General features: G+C 36.2%; 1 protein-coding gene across 7 annotated transcripts in view; it reads right to left on the minus strand.

Annotated features, from left to right (window-relative positions):
- The window catches only part of Pde6 (phosphodiesterase 6), an 840,004-nt gene that overhangs the window by 481,658 nt on the left and 342,012 nt on the right, over positions 1-16,334 (minus strand). For 4 of the 7 annotated variants that reach the window (XM_069822895.1, XM_069822900.1, XM_069822893.1 and 1 more), the window contains one exon: positions 1,529-1,600. The exons of 2 other annotated variants lie outside the window; for them this stretch is intronic. The gene's annotated coding sequence lies outside the window, so the exon portion shown is untranslated. Of the gene's footprint in view, positions 1-1,524; positions 1,601-16,334 lie in introns of all 7 variants that reach the window. One more of the 7 variants, XM_069822897.1, reaches the window with a different exon arrangement.

Below are 16,334 nucleotides of genomic sequence, written 5' to 3' on the forward strand. Positions count from 1 at the left end.
GCTGATCGAAGAGTTAAGCATATTCTAACACCTGAACATCCTTATAGATTACGTCTATTGATTGCAGCCATTATAGGCGGTTGCTGGTCGAAGAGTTAAGCATATTCTAACACCTGAACATTCTTATAGATTACGTCTATTGATTGCAGCCATTATAGGCGGTTGCTGGTCGAAGAGTTAAGCATATTCTAACACCTGAACAATCTTATAGATTACGTCTATTGATTGCAGCCATTATAGGCGGTTGCTAGTCGAAGAGTTAAGCATATTCTAACACCTGAACATTCTTATAGATTACGTCTATTGATTGCAGCCATTATAGGCGGTTGCTGGTCGAAGAGTTAAGCATATTCTAACACCTGAACATTCTTATAGCTTACGTCTATTGATTGCAGCCATTATAGGCGGTTGCTGGTCGAAGAGTTAAGCATATTCTAACACCTGAACATCCTTATAGATTACGTCTATTGATTGCAGCCATTATAGGCGGTTGCTGGTCGAAGAGTTAAGCATATTCTAACACCTGAACATTCTTATAGCTTACGTCTATTGATTGCAGCCATTATAGGCGGTTGCTGATCGAAGAGTTAAGCATATTCTAACACCTGAACATCCTTATAGATTACGTCTATTGATTGCAGCCATTATAGGCGGTTGCTGGTCGAAGAGTTAAGCATATTCTAACACCTGAACATTCTTATAGCTTACGTCTATTGATTGCAGCCATTATAGGCGGTTGCTGATCGAAGAGTTAAGCATATTCTAACACCTGAACATCCTTATAGATTACGTCTATTGATTGCAGCCATTATAGGCGGTTGCTGGTCGAAGAGTTAAGCATATTCTAACACCTGAACAATCTTATAGATTACGTCTATTGATTGCAGCCATTATAGGCGGTTGCTGGTCGAAGAGTTAAGCATATTCTAACACCTGAACATTCTTATAGATTACGTCTATTGATTGCAGCCATTATAGCCGGTTGCTGGTCGAAGAGTTAAGCATATTCTAATACCTGAACATTCTTATAGATTACGTCTATTGATTGCAGCCATTATAGGCGGTTGCTGGTCGAAGAGTTAAGCATATTCTAACACCTGAACATTCTTATAGATTACGTCTATTGATTGCAGCCATTATAGCCGGTTGCTGGTCGAAGAGTTAAGCATATTCTAATACCTGAACATTCTTATAGATTACGTCTATTGATTGCAGCCATTATAGGCGGTTGCTGGTCGAAGAGTTAAGCATATTCTAACACCTGAACATTCTTATAGATTACGTCTATTGATTGCAGCCATTATAGGCGGTTGCTAGTCGAAGAGTTAAGCATATTCTAACACCTGAACATTCTTATAGATTACGTCTATTGATTGCAGCCATTATAGGCGGTTGCTGGTCGAAGAGTTAAGCATATTCTAACACCTGAACATTCTTATAGATTATCGATTTGATCACAAGCTCGAATACTTAATCGGCCACTGAAGTTGAAGTGTTAATGGTGTTGCGGCACAAGCCACGTACTCGCCTGTTTAGCGCTGTCACTGCTTTGCGCAGTCGATCAGAGTGGCCCAGCGTTGAGGTCCACTCCTCTCCTGTCCTGCAACAGGAAACATTTGACGATCAGAGTCGGTTTGACACATTGTACAATAACGAGGCGGGAAATCGCATATCTGGAGAGATTCTCATACGACTTTGCTGACCATTTCTGCAGCAAATATGCAGTAAATTTCATACATTTAAGGTAGGCTTATAAACAACTACTGCATTTAGCATCTGTTTTTAATTATTATCATTTCATTTATTTCAGGTATTTCACTGCAAACCCAGCTTTCTCCAGTCTATTCTATTTTCTGACTTCCTCTTTTTCTCCTCATATGATCCATATAGCTTAATGTTGTCTATCATCTGATATCTTCTTCTGCCCTAAACTCTTCTCCCGTTCACCATTCCTTCCAATGCATCCTTCAGTAGGCAGTTTCTTCTCAACCAGTGACCCAGCCAATTCCTTTTTCTCTTCCTGATCGGTTTCAGCATCAGTCTTTCTTCACCCACTTTTTCAACACAGCTTCATTTTTTATTCAGTCTGTCCACTTCACACGTTCCATTCTTCTCCATATCCGCATTTCAAATGCTTCTATTCGCTTCTCTTCACTTCGTCGTAATGTCCACGTTTCTGCACCATACAATGCTACACTCCATACAAAGTACTTCACTAGTCTCTTCCTTAGTTCTTTTTCTAGAGGTCCGCAGAAGATGCTCTTTTTTCTATTAAAAGCTTTCTTTGCCATTGCTATACTCCTTTTGACTTCCTGGCTGCATCTCATGTTACTGCTTATAGTACATCCCAAGTAGTTGAAGCTGTCCACTTGCTCCACTGTCTCATTTAGAATTCGCAAGTCTATCTTCTGTATTTTTCTTCCTATAACCATGCTCTTCGTCTTACTTGCATTTATCTTCATCCCAAACTACTTACAGCTGTCATTTAGCTCCAGTAGCATATCCCTTAGCATCATTTCTTCTGCTAACAACGCCTTAATAATTATAAAGTGTCACAATTCAATGGCATGGAATTAACTTAAACAAAATCTTCAAAATATTCATGAATTCTTTTCTTACTTTCGGTTTATGCTATTATTTGAGTTATGCACATTTCTAAACTTTTACGTTTGTTGTTTATCAACCAACCAACCAATCAATCATTCAATCAATCGATAAATCAATCAATCAATCGTTTATTAATGTCATGAACAACAGTTTGTTGCAATAGATATAAAATAATATTCGACGTAAAATGTAAAAACAGATGAGTACAACAATACAAATGAAATAACAATACGGGTAATAATAATAATAATAATAATAATAATAATAATAATAATAATAATAACAACAATAATAACAACCAATACTAATAATAATGGTAATAATACAGAGCAATGCAGCTTAGAAATTTAGAATACATTTACAATGAAGTCAAGAAATTCACTAATACTATATAATGGATGGTTGATTAACCAGTTATACAAAACAGATTTAAATTGTATATAATTTGCATCATGTGCCTTTTGTGGTAACTTATTAAATAATGTTATAGCAATATAATTGAACCATTTTACTTATTCTAACTCTAGGTTCTGAAAGACAATAATTGAACCTTGTATTATAGTGGTGAACTTCAGTTTCAGGGTGATAAGTATTAAGGTTTTTCTTAATTTTCATTAGACATTGGAAAAAAAAAAATATATATATATATGTATGGTGGCCTACGTCAATTGTCCGAAGAAGGATCTGAACCCAAGTGACACCAACAAAGCACCACTTATGTGGCAACTAGACCAGAAGATAATGGGGTAGGGTAACGAGTTCCTTTCTCCCTCCACTGCATACACTGCCGATTAGCTACATGTTACATTATGTAAAAGATTCTTCAAACGCTGCCAATAGGCCTATATAAATATGAAGTACGGTAATATTAAACTATGTAAGAGAAAATAATAAAAAAAAAATGGGAGTATAAGGGTACAGTGTATCAGTTATTCATAGATTTCAAAAAGGCATATGACTCGGTTAAGAGAGAAGTTTTATACGACATTCTTATTGAATTTGGTATTCCCAAGAATCTAGTTCGATTAATTAAAATGTGTCTCAGTGAAACGTACAGCAGAGTTCGTATAGGTCAGTTTCTGTCAGATGCGTTTCCAATTCACTGTGGGCTAAAGCAAGGAGATACGATTAGGAAAGTTCAGGATAACAAAGAGGGTTTGGAATTGAACGGGTTACATCAGCTGCTAGTCTATGCGGATGATGTGAATACGTTAGGAGAAAATCCACAAACGATTAGGGAAAATACGGGAATTTTACTTGAAGCAAGTAAAGAAATAGGTTTGGAAATAAAATCCTGAAAATTCAAAGTGTATGATTATGTCTCGTGACGAAATGTAAATATAAAAATTGGAAATTTATCTTTTCAAGAGGTGGAAAAATTCAAATACCTGGGAGCAACAGTAAAGAAAATATAAATGATATTCGGGAGAAAATTAAACGCAGAATAAATATAGATAATGCCTGTTATTATTCGGTTGAGAAGCTTTTATCATCCAGTCTGCTATCAAAAAATCTAAAAGTTAGTTAGAATTTATAAAACAGTTACATTACCGGTTGTTCTATATGGTTGTGAAACTTGGACTCTCACTTTGAGAGAGGAACATAGGTTAAGGGTGTCTGAGAATAAGGTGATTAGGAAAATATTTGGGGCTAAGAGGGATGAAGTTACAGGAGACTGGAGAAAGGTACACAACGCAGAACTTCACGCATTGTATTCTTCACCTGACATAATTAGGAACATTAAATCCAGACGTTTGAGATGGGCAGGACATGTAGCACGTATGGGCGAATCCAGAAATACATACAGAGTGTTAGCTGGGAGGCCGGAGGGAAAAAGACCTTTAGGGAGGCCGAGACGTAGATGGGAAGATAATATTAAAATGGATTTGAGGGAGGTGGGATATGATGATAGAGACTGGATTAATCTTGCTCAGGACAGGGACCAATGGCGGGCTTATGTGAGGGCGGCAATGAAGCTACGGGTTCCTTAAAAGCCAGTAAGTAAGTAAGTAAGTAAGTAAGTAAGTAAGTAAGTAAGTAAGTAAGGAAGTAAGTAAGTAAGTAAGTAAGGAAGTAAATAAGTAAGAGATAATAATAATAATAATAATAAAATAATAATAACAATAATAATAATATACTAATAATAACAAGAATAAATATTGCTTATGAATGGTAATTCATGTTCATTTCATATTTGTATAACTCTCGTGGCGTCTATGAGTGGAGTCTAGACGTCTTATGTAGCATTTATTAAGAATCTGCCGCGGACTAGTGAGTTCTCGAATTCCATTCCATGTGCTATTTCGTGGCCATGTCTGTGCTAAAACATCTATTACAATTTTGTCCTCCAACTAATGCGAAATGAAAATTGAGTTTTGTGGTAAGATAATTATTAAGATTCTGTTGTTAAATTAAAATTTTGCAGAGAAGCAGAGTGCAATTGGTGCTGAAAGAATTACTACGAAGACAATAAAAACGACATTTAATTTAAGAGACATCTCCTGAGGTAGCTCTTGCCATTGTTTTCCTTACACTCTGATGCACCTGAATGGAGACCAGCAAGAAGTAGAAATTATTTTCCCCATTGCATTTGAAAAGGGCAATTAGTGATAGTGCGAAATGACGTACCCGAGTCCTACCCTCATTAGTGAATGTTTATTTAAATTATTACGATATAATGAGGTGCTAATTAGTGTAATTTAATACACGCTTGATTAATCAATTAACAGAGTGGTCAAGTTAGTTAGTGAAGTTGAAAAAGGACGCGTCAGTTACTATGGCTATTGGGCCTTATCTAAAATTTTCAAAAAAAAAAAAACAATACAACAAGCTGAATACTAACACGAACTAAAAACGTTGTCATATTAAAAACGAAGTAAACAAATGCTGTATTAACAATGTGATTCGTAAAAAAATCATAAAAATGAGCAGTTCTCCAGCCCATAGGCAGTGTTTAAAAAGAGACGATGAAATAATAAAACAAACACCACCAAAGAAAAAAATATGCGGCGCATTTCAATAACAATAAAATTTTATAAAACATTCGGATGTAGAAGGTCCGAAATGTCAAGTATGTAAAAACTAGAGATGAACAAAACTAACTGGCGCTCTCGCTCGCTGTGTTCGTTGCATTTGTCTTTCGAGTCTCGTCTCGTCTCGTCTCGTCTCGTCTTGTCTCGACTCGACTCGACTCATCATTCTCGTGCGCTTCGAGTCTCGCTCATCATTCTCGAAATAGCATTTGGTTGGCGTGGTAAGATTTCGTAACTTTGAATAGCATACATCATTGAAATAAACAGCATTATAAATATTTATATGAGACAAAAAGACAAAACTACTACCACAAAGAAATTCATAATTTCTTAGATAATCCTATAACATGATTAGAGGGGAAAATAGATATACTGTAAGTTCACAGGGCTAACGGCTTCGAAGCTGGGTACCTGGTTCTAATGAACAAGCAATATAACATGGGGGCGTGAGATAGTTACTCTGCCTGCCATAATAAAAATTCACTTCAATTAAATTCCTCAGTGTAAAAAAAAAAGACAAAACAGAACAGTATCTTAGTTATCAAAATCTTCTGGCTCTATTATAGCCTGTAATACTACCTATGGTTATATAAATAAAAAAAAAATCAATTCTCAAAGAAATCTGCATTTCTAAGAAACATAAAACATAACGTTAATATCTTTTTACTTGAGATTGCACACTTGATCTCAAACATATCAAAAGAAAATTCCTAACCTTTTAATAAGGGCCTAGTAATTAAATAGACTGGGAAAAGGATTATTATAAACTGAAAAGTAGAGATAATGTTTCAAATAGGCTACTTGATTGTTTTGTACATATATTTTTATTTTAGCGGGTCATTTTACGATGCTTTATCAACAGCTTAGGTTATTTAGCGTCTGAATGAGATGAAGATGATAATGCCGGTGAAATGAGTCCAGGGTCCAGCACCGAATGTTACCCAGCATTTGCTCATATTGGGTTGAGAGAAAACCCAGGAAAAAACCTCTACCAGGTAACTTGCACCGACCGGGAATCAAACCCAGGCCACCTGGTTTCGCGGCCAGACGCGCTAACCGTTACTCCTCAGGTGTGGACTTATGTATATAAAAAAGTTTCCAAAGTAGATAAAGGTTCAGTCAGGTATAAATAACTGTGGCGATTCAAGGCTGCTTGACGTTCGGGACTTCGGGAGTGATCAATCTAGACTCTCGAAACACTCACAAACAGTCTTTACGTCAAGGACGCGACATATACAACATTTTCGTGCGGGTTTTCGGCTTTGAGGACGCTGTTAGTCTTGCTTTCTCGATCGTTGTTCATCTCTAGCAAACACAAATATAAAACAACAAATGTAACCTCCGGATGTAAAGAGTCCGGAGGATAAGTAAAAACAGGTCAATAAAAACTAAATCACCCTGTCAAATCTTGTATTGAATACAAATCTCAGAACTGCATTTGTACAATTAAAATCATTTCCAAGGACGTCATGTAGAGTCGACCGAATGCAAATTAAAAGAGGGCATCTCCATCGGTCTTCAAATTCACAAAGCTATGGCTGACTCTTTGTTTGGGGAAATACTTTCCGTTACAGAAAAAAATGGCATGGCGCGCTTTCAAAGATGTTTACTCAAATTTCCTTGGAAATTCTAGGGCAGACAACTACATCGAACTTGTTCTGGAAACCATGATAAGTGTGGTATGAGAAAATGGGGTGTAATATGTCTGTAAAAATACACCTTTTACATTCTCATTTGGATTTCTTTCCTTCTAACCTTAGACCGGTAAACGACGAGAATGAGGAAAGATTTTATCAAGAAATATCTGAACTGAGAAGGCGATATGAAAGAAGATCATCATAAAGTATGCTTACAGACTACTGTTTGTTCCTTGTAAAAGACATTTCCGGGGTCTAGTTATAAACGGAAGTAATTCAGAAAATTCTTTTAATTGTTAAGTTCAAATTTCGAGATTTTTCTCATTATACACATGAAATATTTTTATTGTTCTTGTGTTTTTTGTGTTTTAAACTATGTAACATCATTTTTGTATCCAGTACACATTTTTCAATTATTATTAGTAGGGCTAGGATTTTGATGACCTATAAATCATTAAAAAATGTCCTAAAAAGAATACATTTATGGCCTAAAAATCTTTCAAAAATGCCCTTAAAAATGCCCCAAAAGTTGATCTTACATTCTAAAATTGGCTTAGTAGGAAAAGGAGTTTTGTGCTACTTAATATTTAGACTAGTAATTAAATTAAATTCTAGTACCAACATTTAAGTTTATTTAATTTTACATCATTTTTTCTAAGTGATACACTTTAACTAATTATTTTACCTGATGTAGTTTTCATGTAGTCCATCACAAGGCCACTCTTATACGGAATTAGCAAATACAGAGGATTCTATATTGAAGGGATGGTTGGACAGATCCATTACGTGGGGTGTACTACGTTAAAAGGGCAATATTTGTGTAGAAAAACGATTAAAATATTATACAAAATAATGGATATTAGCCACCGGCGTAGCTCGGTTGGTTAAGGCGCTTGCCTGCCGATCCGGAGTTGGGCTCGGGAGCGGGTTCGATTCCCGCTTGGGCAGATTATCTGGTTGGGTTTTTTCCGAGGTTTTTCCCAACCGTAAGGCAAATGTCAGGTAATTAATGGCGAATCCTCGGCCTTATCTCACCAAATATCATATCACTATCACCAACTCCATCGACGCTAGTTGGTACAGCGTCGTTAAATAGCGAAGTAAAAAATAAAGGGTATTAATGGAAAAAATATGTAGACAGAATATCAAAGAAAATAAACATTATTTTATATTAATAATGGGGATTTGTGGCCAAAATTAAATGAAAATGCCTCAAAAATGTCCGAATAACACAAAAGATGCTCTTATGAGTTGAAACAGGCAAACAAATGCAAAAAAAATGCCCTAACAAATATGTCTTAAAGCACTCAGTTTATCACATAACATAAATACTAAAGCGGCTGTTTCTGGATTACTAGAAAAAAAATGCAATTTCATCAAAATCCTAGCCCTAATTATGAGGCATTTTGAATCCCTAGTGTGTTGTAATTTTATCAGCAGTAGTGAAAAATAATAAAAAACAATTTTTAAATAAAAAAATTAAATTCACTTTCCTCGAAAAATGGTACGTGACGAGGAAATCTGGATTTTAAATTCAGATTTAGGTCACAGATATTAGTAATATTCATCTATTTTTATTTCGAAGCAAGACAAAAAGTAAAAATTTGTTGTTTAGTGTTACCGGAATAGCAATGCTTTGCTCAGAGGATGGTGTTAGGATTGAGGCAGTTTTTTTCACTGCACTGACAGTACTTTGATCATAGTTTTGTAAATTCACCTGTACATGACATGGATCAGAGTTCTGCAAATTAAATAGTTGTAGATGTATCTGTGATGACTAAGGAGCGGATTCCTATGTAATTAAATATTCTTTTTGCGTGTGAAAAAAACACAATTAACAAAGCTAAAATTCCGAACATGGAGTTTCAAGTTTAAAACCCGAATTTTATTTCACATAAAAACACATGTTTTCACAAAAAAATTATGCAAATACATATTTTCAGGAAATATATTATAAACACATAAATCTTGGAGTTTTTTTACTTAAATAATTTTTTTACAAGAACTTTTAAATATTTTAAAACTAAATCAATTATATCACTCAGAAGTACGTTATCTCTTTAAGAATTCTTGGTTGCTTCGCGTTTCTAAGCGCTGTGTGGTGTATCCGTGATCCATTTTTGTGATAGTATCGCCGCAAGTTCTGAGAACTGCTAGGCAGCATATCAGTGTTATTATTAGAGAATAAATTAACATGAACAAGGAGGAGAGATCTTGCAACACATAATTAGGAATGTTTATTGTTGCTGAAGATGATTTCATTCCACGCTTTGTTTGTGAAACACAACAGATAAGAGCTCGGGTATGAACATTATTTAATTTAAACAAATCTCTCGCCTCTAGCTCATGTCTATCAAGTAAGCCTTACTTAGTAAGGCAATATATCTTGTTGTGATTCCCTGTTATCGGGCTTCGTCAATCGATATCCTTCAAGATATACTAAAAGGTGGTTGTTTAAAAATCGTTTTGGCTTTCCTATCAGCAAATGTAAGCTTTTTGTGTGACACCATAAAAAAACTCGAAACATCCGAAAACCTGTTGTCTGAAACAGTTAGGGAGGTGCGTGCCGTGGGAATTAAACTAGACTCGCTACCAGGTTCAGAAGTACAAGTACTAAGGGACAAATTCCAGAATGTGTTTGGGAAAAACAGTGGATATAAAAAAATGTGTAAAGTTGCTCAAGTATTGGAGGGTGTGCCTGTAGGTGAAATTGACGGTGTTTGTGTTTGTGACATTCCTCTCTTTAAATATGCACGTCTGACGTCCTGTGATGTGGAAAGATCGTTTTCACAGTATAAGTCGTTGTTCAGAGATAATCGGCATGCATTTGTGATGGAGAATTTGGAGATGACCTTTGTTGTTCACTGCAATTCTCGGCCAACTACTAGCACTGGTGAGTACCTAGTAACATTTTTTTTCAAGCTAAGTAAGGTATTTGTCATATATATATAAAAAAATATTTTTAGCAAATATTTTTGTACTTTTTAGCACATAAAAATAAATATATCTAAATTTTTAGCACATAAAAATCCGCTCCCTAGTGATGACTGTAGGACACTTCTACCCAGTTGATAAAAAATATACCCCGTAAAGCTTAGCCCTACATTATGACGTATCTGAATGAATTTATTTCGCATAAGAATAACAGAATGATTACAGAAATTAATATCGTCGGCTTCAAATTATGTCATTACAATTTAGACGGTTCAACATATTAAACTCAGTTACGGACATATTAGCTTATTCTGATTATAAATTAGGCTACTGATTCAGTAACTATCTCCCAGAATCCGTTAACGTTCAACAACGGTCCGCAATCAAGCGTAATTTAATTCCAAGCTTACTCCAATCTGGAAATGAACTCCACCTAGCCAGACTCATATGAGGCAGGTCGATATCTACGCACAATATTGCCCCACGCAACAAGTTTGTGTTGACTCCCTCTAATCTACCTACACATAATGCAGGTTTATTTGTTTCATCAAAATAACGCTTTAGCTATACAATGAAATTAATCCAAATTTGAAAAGGTAAACTATAATAATTCCAGGAATATCTATTATCGAATGTACACATTATAGAGTTGTTCAATGATTTCGCGGCTGAAGAAATTCAGAGATTTAATATACAGGGTGTACCTTAATATGTGGGACCCACGTCATCAGGGAGGATAACACACAGAAACAATGGATAAATGATATATGAACATTTTGTCCATTTGTACCGCGTTTACGAGTTATAGGTACAGTTCTGTTGCAGTAATGATAATTACTTGCAACTTACTTACAAATGGCTTTTAAGGAACCCGAAGGTTCATTGCCGCCCTCACATAAGCCCGCCAGCGGTCCCTATCCTGTGCAAGATTAATCCAGTCTCTATCATCATACCCCACCTCCCTCAAATCCATTTTAATATTATCCTCCCATCTACGTCTCGGCCTCCCTAAAGGTCTTTTTCCCTCCGGTCTCCCAACTAACACTCTATATGCATTTCTGGATTCGCCCATACGTGCTACATGCCCTGCCCATCTCAAACGTCTGGATTTAATGTTCCTAATTATGTCAGGTGAAGAATACAATGCGTGCAGTTCTGTGTGGTGTAACTTTCTCCATTCTCCTGTAACTTCATCCCGCTTAGCCCCAAATATTTTCCTTAGCACCTTATTCTCAAACACCCTGAACCTATGTTCCTCTCTCAGAGTGAGAGTCCAAGTTTCACAACCATACAGAAGAACCGGTAATATAACTGTTTTATAAATTCTAACTTTTAGATTTTTCGACAGCAGACTGGATGATAAGAGCTTCTCAACCGAATAATAACACGCATTTCCCATATTTATTCTGTGTTTAATTTCCTCCCGAGTGTCATTTATATTTGTTACTGTTGCTCCAAGATATTTGAATTTTTTCACCTCTTCGAAGGATAAATCTCCAATTTTTATATTTCCATTTCGTACAATATTCTGGTCACGAGACATAATCATATACTTTGTCTTTTCGGGATTTACTTCCAAACCGATCGCTCTACTTGCTTCAAGTAAAATTTCCGTGTTTTCCCTAATCGTTTGTGTATTTTCTCCTAACATATTCACGTCATCCGCATAGACAAGAAGCTGATGCAACCCGTTCAATTCCAAACCCTGCCTGTTATCCTGAACTTTCCTAATGGCATATTCTAGAGCGAAGTTAAAAAGTAAAGGTGATAGTGCATCTCCTTGCTTTAGCCCGCAGTGAATTGGAAAAGCATCAGATAGAAACTGACCTATACGGACTCTGCTGTATGTTTCACTGAGACACATTTTAATTAATCGAACTAGTTTCTTGGGAATACCAAATTCAATAAAAATATCATATAATACTTCCCTCTTAACCGAGTCATAAGCCTTTTTGAAATCTATGAATAACTGATGTACTGTACCCTTATACTCCCATTTTTTCTCCATTATCTGTCGAATACAAAAAATCTGATCAATAGTCGATACAGTAATAATACAGTAATGATACAAGGCTTAACAGAACACGAAATGCTCAAAAGACCCCCTGGGTCTTGAATGTAAGCATACAGTCGTCTTTATTTTATAAAAGTCTGTACTGTTCATATTTTATGGGAGGCCTGTAGACGAGCAGATGCCATCAGTTATGTGCAAGGTTATCGTCTCTTACTATTCTCTATGACTGTAGCAATGACAGATAATGGTATATCATCAATAGTCTAAAATGTTGCCAAATGTAAACTTAATTTTTTTTTTAATTTTATTGGGTTATTTTACGACGCTGTATCAACATCTAGGTTATTTAGCGTCTGAATGAAATGAAGGTGATAATGCCGGTGAAATGAGTCCGGGGTCCAGCATCGAAAGTTACCCAGCATTTGCTCGTATTGGGTTGAGGGAAAACCCCGGAAAAAACCTCAACCAGGTAACTTGTCCCGACCGGGAATCGAACCCTGGCCACCTGGTTTCGCAGCCAGACGCGCTGACCGTTACTCCACAGGTGTGGACGTTAACTTAAAATGAAAGCAGAATAACATAACCTTTACAATAATTTGTCCACACATAACAGTAGTATTTTGATGGTGGCGGCAGTAAACACAGGGACATCATTTTATTTTTACTTTCATTTTTATTGTACCTCAGTTTTTTAATGTACTTCACTCCCACCCCCTCTACTAGTAAACTTCCAAACGTTCTCCACATAGAACCAAGCGTATACAGTCAAAGTCGCCTTACGGTCATAGTAAACACAAACAGTACTGAAATAGTGCGTATAATACGTTCCAGAAATATGTTCGCGTTTTCCAGTGACGAAAGAGTTTTCAATATGGAATCATGTTCTCTCACAGATACTGTCGTCCGTTTGCCTGTGTCGCATCCTCGTTTCCGCCATTCGCTTCTGCTCGCTCCTCTGTAAAGGCTAGTGGCTGGGCTGTCTTAGCTCTTTTCTGAAAACATTAATTTCTGTTAGGAATTGGATGTCCTCGTTAATTAATTGTCACGTGATTTTCCTCCTTTCTACGACCCTGCGACAAAACCACTTGTTTAAGTAATTTTATCTTTTCGGATCGGGCAGAAGTGAATATTGAATTTACAGTACGTAAGGTAATCTTTTATAGAGCAGGTACAGAATTATTTCAACACGAGTTACTAGTACGAAGGACGAAACTGGGAATTGAAATTGGGAAACATATTCTATAGTACGATAATATGCACAAAAGAACTGAAGCCTGTATCGAAATGATCGGCCACCATTTAAAAAATTGTGTTTAAATATCCATATTATATTTATTTTTTAATTTAACTTCATTCTCTATATTGTATGCTAATGTGCTGCAGATAGTATAATATACACTGCATAATGAATACCTTCGAATGGATAGCTCAATTCCTAAGTAAAAACACTTACTCTCAATACAGTAGGCCTACTGTATTTTGATTAAAGAAAAACCCAATGAAAATTATCAAACACAAAATCGGGATATTTCCTAGTTTAAGTAAATGGATGAACTACTTTTCTTCCCTCCTATACCCAGTAAAGTGATTTGTTTGTATCATTGAAATCCAGTCGTGAAAAGGGGTAGAAAACGGTGTTTCCGGTTCTCAACCGTTAATCCAAAGGTATAGCCAGGTTAATATTAGAAATGTTAGTAAAAATAAAATGATGTATTTATACTTGTTGTAGTGGTAGTGGTGGCGGTGGCGGTGGCTGCCACGGCGGTGGCGGTTTCTTCTGCGTCGAAATAAAAAATATGGGTGAGAAATGGTCAGAAAATTTTTCTTGGAGCTTCCTATCAGGAACAAGATTTTTACCTGTCATATGTCTACAACACAGCTTTACTTTCCTCCCCGAGGAAGTAATGGTAAGATTTTTAACGAGTTAGCCTATTTTCCGTGGATGACAAATGTACCATTAGATCAATAGTGGTAGTGAACAGACGCTATGTATGCATGAACGAACACAGTAACGTTCTAGCTTGTGGTATCTGTACATTCTGTTTGTTGATGTTTTGCAATAAAGACGGAAAACATGAAGAAACTAAGGTAACCGGGGGTAATAAGGCCCACCTAAGGAATAAAACGTTCTTTCTTTGAAATAGAGACGTTCAGCAATTTTTAAATAATGCAATAGCATACTTTTATAGTTATCCTATAATATATTACTTACTTACTTACAAATGGCTTTTAAGGAACCCGAAGGTTCATTGCCGCCCTCACATAAGCCCGCCATCGGTCCCTATCCTGTGCAAGATTTATCCAATCTCTATCATCATATCCCACCTCCCTCAAATCCATTTTAATATTATCCTCCCATCTACGTCTCGGCCTCCCTGAAGGTCTTTTTCCCTCCGGTCTCCCAACTAACACTCTATATGCATTTCTGGATTCGCCCATACGTGCTACATGCCCTGCCCATCTCAAACGTCTGGATTTAATGTTCCTAATTATGTCAGGTGAAGAATACAATGCGTGCAGTTCTTCGTTGTGTAACTTACTCCATTCGCCTGTAATTTCATCCCGCTTAGGACCAAATATTTTCCTAAGCACCTTATTCTCAAACACCCTTAACCTATGTTCCTCTCTCAGAGTGAGAGTCCAAGTTTCACAACCATACAGAACAACCGGTAACATAACTGTTTTATAAATTCTAACTTTCAGGTTTTTGGACAGCAGATTGGATGATAAGAGCTTCTCAACCCCTATAATATATTACTTGAAATAAATATTCAAACATACACACAAATGCTGTGAGCAATGAAAATTAACATCATGTCACTGGGCCTTATATCCTGCTGTGACAGATAATAAGGTCCACAATAAAGAATACAAGTATTGAACACGATTTGGGCGTACAAAGTCTTCAGGTTTTTCCTCAGTGAGACCTACACATTCATCGTGCACCCACCATTCACAAGGGACACACACATGTATATCTACAACAATTCTCTTCGCAGACAGAACACATCCGCATCCCCTGGATGTTTGCAAATCCTGAAGTTGATGGTTCATCCAATGCTCTTTCTGCATTAGGAATTACCAGTCTTTGGTTTGTTTCATTTCTTGCAAAAAAGATTGTGCTTCAGAGTTTGAACTTTATAGTTCAGGAACTTCTATGAACTTGTGGGCGTTTCCACGAATTTATTTCATGGGCCTTACATCCTGCTGTGTTACTTCGCGCCAATTTTACTTTATGGAGTGCTCATATGCTCATTAGCGAAAGTTTCACGGTAGCCACAAACTTCTTAATGTTCACACAATAACGTGCATTTAATATTATATTAATAACACACAGTAAAACGATTAAATACCAACTTACATTTTTCAAATTTTATAATGAAAGCAGAAATAATCACACATAATTTGTTGTCACCAGTCAGCTACAAACAAGAACGATAATCTAATTTCTTTATATCTCACTCGAATACAAGAAGAAATAGGTCTTAAGAGCTGTTGCTCTCTTTTGCAAAAGTGTAGAACTAATGGCAAAACTAGGTTGTGGGCCTTATAACATGCTGGGCCTTAATACCCCCAGATACCTTACTATTATATCACAGTCTAGTATATACAGTCATGAAGCTCAATACGTAGGAAATATGCATCCACAGATAGTTGCTAACCACTAGGATCGCTACTATCGCCTCATCACATACAATGTGAAACAGTATCTGCACAGTCTATTGTTCCTAGTCCCCTCATCAACTGAAGCTTCGTGACTGTAATACTACACTGTGATTATATCTCATTTAAATATAACTACAATATCAAATTCATCAAATGAGCATACTAAACACCATATCACGTTTGACGAATGAATTGTAACTTCAAAATTTCGTGAAATAAAATTAAAACAATCAGCTTTAAAGAAGTACAAACAGAAACAATAACAACAGTAACAGAATTAAGAGCATTTCACCAGAAAAGAATCAAGTTTACTGCGATGGAAAGGCATAAAAAGACTTCAGCAGTCTCCATGACAAACAAGTGAAGAACGTGGACGAATATTTTATGAGCAAACAGTTTCACAATACCTACTATAACAAAAGAAAGTGGTGGTTGCATATCGCC

The sequence above is a fragment of the Periplaneta americana genome, chromosome 4 (genome assembly GCF_040183065.1).
Source record: "Periplaneta americana isolate PAMFEO1 chromosome 4, P.americana_PAMFEO1_priV1, whole genome shotgun sequence".
NCBI classification, from domain to species: Eukaryota; Metazoa; Arthropoda; class Insecta; order Blattodea; family Blattidae; genus Periplaneta; species Periplaneta americana.